The sequence below is a fragment of the Chenopodium album genome, chromosome 1 (genome assembly GCF_948465745.1).
Source record: "Chenopodium album chromosome 1, dcCheAlbu1.1, whole genome shotgun sequence".
In the NCBI taxonomy this organism is placed as follows: domain Eukaryota; kingdom Viridiplantae; phylum Streptophyta; class Magnoliopsida; order Caryophyllales; family Amaranthaceae; genus Chenopodium; species Chenopodium album.
In genome coordinates this window covers 26,281,932-26,286,548 of record NC_137834.1, presented here as the reverse complement: position 1 = coordinate 26,286,548, position 4,617 = coordinate 26,281,932, and the positions used below count along the sequence as shown (strand labels likewise).

Here is a 4,617-nt window from a genome sequence, read left to right as displayed (position 1 = left end):
GTGTGTATTTTGTTATTAGAAAGAGGTACGAGGCATCCAAGTAAGTACTTTAATTGATTTTAATTGATATTATGATGTAGATATCATGTTTATATTGTTGTTTTGATATTCCTAGTATCATGTCTAGGATATTTTTTAATATTAAATATGATTGCTATGATACCTTTTATTCTCTTCCTAATATTTATGATTGTTAGTATCATGTTAGGGTTAAAGATTTGATTTTTATTGTTTAGTGACATGATAGGGTTTGTTATTAATCTTGTTAGTATCATGCCTAGGATCTTGCTATTTTTTATTATGCTTTAATATTAACATGATCATGATTATGATTGTTGGAATGATTATGAATATTATTATTATTATTATTATGATGATTATTATTATTATTCATAATTGATTATGTTGCTTGATATTTATTGTTATTGCTTGATCACACCTTTCATGCATGTTTAAAGGGAATTGGTACTTGTAATCACGCTTAATAAGATAATTAATAATCTTGTTTAGGGTTAACTATGATTATAATTCAAGTGATCGCCAATAATAGATTTATTTGTGCATTAATATTCAACCAACATAGATAAACAGGTTTAGGGTTAAATCTATTGATTGTATGTTAGTCAGAAAGCGCACATGAATACGATCAGAATAAAGTAGAGGCCTATTATTAGGGCAGATTCAATCTCTTTTAGGTTGGATTTGTACCTTCATCCTCGAACCCTTATTTGGTTCATGACCTTATGGAGTTGACGATCTCTTGGATCGTTAAGGGGTGTAACCTTCACCTCGTGAATGGTTTACAAGTTCCTTAAAAACTTGTTGGCGACTCTTTTGCTCTATCTTCTTCCTTTTTGGACGCCACCGTACTTTAGTGTATGATCACAGTGGGGTTCAAGCTAGTGGGATTTAAAGGCTTGAAATTATTCCCTACAGTGCCCCTTTATCGAAAAAAGTAAATAACTGCTTCCGAGCCATTGGAGTTAAGTTCTTCATTCTATACTCTTTAACGAGCCTAGCCAAGGTAGGATTAGGAATATGATTTGAATGCTTCAACTCAAGTCTCTTTATTTCCCACTGTCCATCATGATTAACACTTGCATAAACCATCGCTTGACAGTCACATTTCTTAGACTTTCTTTTACTCCGACTCAAATCGTCCTCCACCACAATCCCACCCACTACACCACCTGAACCACTCATTCCCTTCGCCTTAGCCCTCTTCTTCGCTTCCCTTTGAGCCCTCATGTCAGGTTTGCCATAGAATTCACACCTCCACGTTGTGGATATCCGATCTCTCACCTCCCCTTTAGAATACGCACCTTGGACCCTACTCACTCCAAACCCAATTAACTCAGCATATTCTTTATAATACAACTCAACATCTTGCCATGAATTAAACACCATGCCAAGCTTCGGTGCTTCCACAAAATTATCACGATTACTTGCAACAACGGTTTCTACCGTCCCAACAGTTGTGCTTGGAGAAATATGCTCGTTCCCTTGCTGATTGCGTGGACTTGGCTCATCTACAGAAGGTAACCTTTCGTCGCCATCCTCAACACTTAATGTGTCGTCCCCCTGGTTACCCTGTTCTGTATTCAACACCCTACACCTCACCCCGCTCCCCTTGTCTTGCAAAGTTATACCATTACAAATTGCACTCGGTGATTCTAAGTCGTTATCCATCTCAAACACAAGTTTGTGACACAAAACCCACACAAATCAATTATGCAAACATGCAACAAGCAGCCATAGCCGGATTTCAATATACAAACAAATCCATTAGCCCGTTACACCAACCACATATGACTAAATATGATGAAATTCACGCAAAGCTATTTGATACTTGTGAACAAACCCACAATCACATCCGATGCATCAATATCAGATAGATCTACAACCTTAGAATCATGCATTCACATATGTAAGTCTTTATATTCTATCATAATTACATTTTCAATCAGAAAATATACATTCATAGTCGAATTAGCACTAATAATTAAATGCATTCAGTTTGTCAATATTGAAACTACAAAAGATGCAATTTCTATCCAAATATTGAAACTACAAAAGATGCAATTTCTATCAAATTAGATGAAATTTATATCAAACCACAATGATCATATCAATAAAGATACAATTTATAGGTACTGATTACAATTACATTATTATTAAAACTACAAAAACTTACCGGATCTAAAGATGTCGAGCATCAACGCTCAATCGCATCGCGAAGCTATCCCTTTACTTTTGGGTTGTTTGAGCATCTCTAGTAGTTTTGAGTGAAGTTACAACTCGAATTCGTTCCCCATCTACAACCAGGTTAAAGTGTTAGTTCACGGCAGTTAGTTATTTTAACAGAGCCTCATTAATGCCTTAACGGAGATGCTTTCCAACATGTCCTATTACTCAGCTAATTAATGACTAGTCAGCCTATGTGGATTGAACACAGTTCAATTTATTTACGGTTTGCCTCTATGATAAACAATCCGCGTTTATCTTGAGGATGAATGGGGGTCTCCTCATATGTTTATTATGAGTTCTTCTATTGTTATATTTATCTTAGAAAGAGTTAATTCTATAAGATGATTTGACAGTGATGATCTTATGGAATGTTATATCTGTGTTACAGCATTAAAAGTGATGTGGTTTTTTTTTTTATTGTAGTTATATCAACCTTGTCACTAGAATAAAAAAAACCACTATTTATAAGAGTTAAACGGCTTTTATGGAGGAGAGAAACCTAAGAAAGCACTTCAATGGAGAAATCATCATTTGTTTGATGGATTGGAGGAGAAACAGAAGAAAGGTAGAGGAAGAACGAGAGACAAAAGGGGTGTTCAAAGAGAAAATCAGGATCACAAATGTAATTGGCACGTGATGTTACAGTTCATAAAGGGCCAAGGTACTCCGTAATTCATCAAGCTATTTTAAAAGTGAAGGATGTACTACCTCTATCCCACGGTGTTTTTAACTCCATCATAGGTTAGATCATAGATTTTAAGTGGGCAAATATTGGGGGATGGAGGGATTTATTACACAGATAAAAGCCTAGAACAAGTAAATTTGTTCACTAAATGAGAATCTTATTATGCATGCGAAAAGAGGAGATACAACAATGGCCGCTAGGTGAAAGTGTTGTTGAGTATGAAGGTTTTTCTTTCACAATCTCAGGTTTAGACAAAACAATAATTGACTTAAAATGAAATATAAAAAATAAACTAAAAATACTTAAAACCTTCTAATAGTTTGACATAACGTCTTAATCCGAAAGATAAACTAAAAATCAGTCATTTTACTTCTCTTATGTCACCTATGTTCTCGGTTCTCAAAATAAGATAGTTTTGCATCACATACTGTCATTTCATTTCGTAGTAACTGATTTGCTGCCTTTTCAAGTGAATAGATACTTGATATACGCTCATATAAATATTATGGCACCTCTTCGTTGTAAATTTATTGAATTATATTCTTTTTGCTTCTTTATGTATTGATCTTGAAGGATTCTCAATCTATCATTTAACAATTTTTTTCATCATGATGTAGGCTTTGGAAGGAAGGGGTTTTGCCACTCTTCCCTTTTTAACAAGTCTTTTGTTGGCAAGGAACTTGTCAAAGATGTTGTGTTTCCCGTTGTTGTTAATGTCAATAGCCATGGTATTGTGACTGATTGTAGAAGGTAAGTTCTCCTTATCTTTTGTAGTATAGATTTTATTTTGTTAGATTATATATAGCCAAAGCTTATTTGTTTTAAGTGTAATATTTTTATCGTAGATTTCAAGTGTAGAGAACTAGAGAAGTAAATTACCAAGTCACTCTTAATCCAACACCACCCCTGTTTTTCCCCTACATCATCTTGGTATGTAATTTTGCTTAGTAGCCTTTTTTTTTTCCATGTCCTGGGTTCTTTTAACTTTAATTACTCTTCTGCCTCTTTCCTTAACTATGTACTGTTATTTTTTTTATGCATCCACAGGTCAAGATGCTTAAAAAGGTGTGATAAAATTATAGACGGGGCAACAAATTGCTTGGAGAGTATTATAAGACGCAAGGCCGTGGTTTCCAACTTTCAACAGGCTGCTTTCTGGTGTTTTGACAGTATCTCCCTTCATATTATCATCTGTACACTAATGAATATTGCTTAGTTTGATAGAATTTTCCTTCGATTTACAAGATACTTCACCTTTTAAAATAGATTTTGACAATGTGGCATTCATTAGTAAGCATAATTCATATTGTATTGGAATTTCATTCTGTAGTATTTTATAAGAACTTAAGTTACACAATTATATACAAGGTTATGGAAACAGTGCACACTTATATCATTTTTAAGCTATGTGCTTCAATGATTTTCTTTGAATGACTCTTGCAAACGTAGGCTCTAAGAAATTATGCCAAATACCTAAAATATCACACCAATGATCTACTTTTCAGTAATCCTACAATAAGTTCTTTATTTGTTCAATGAAAATCCTACACTTTATTTAATTAGCTTATATCATTTTAAAACTATAGGCTTGGTGTGGATCAAAATGACTAACTAAAGTTCCTTTAATCACCATAGCTCATCCTCCACTAGATTTGAACTATATTGAAGTGAGGGGGTGGAACTTG

At 34.1% G+C, this 4,617-nt stretch overlaps 1 long non-coding RNA gene across 1 annotated transcript; it reads left to right on the top strand.

Annotated features, from left to right (window-relative positions):
• Nucleotides 1–2,532: 2,532 nt before the first annotated feature.
• Nucleotides 2,533–4,328, top strand: LOC145576836 (uncharacterized). Its single transcript, XR_014098572.1, has 4 exons — nucleotides 2,533–2,908; nucleotides 3,550–3,682; nucleotides 3,778–3,862; nucleotides 3,980–4,328. It is a non-coding gene; the product is annotated as an uncharacterized LOC145576836 (long non-coding RNA).
• The last annotated feature ends 289 nt before the right edge of the window (nucleotides 4,329–4,617 follow it).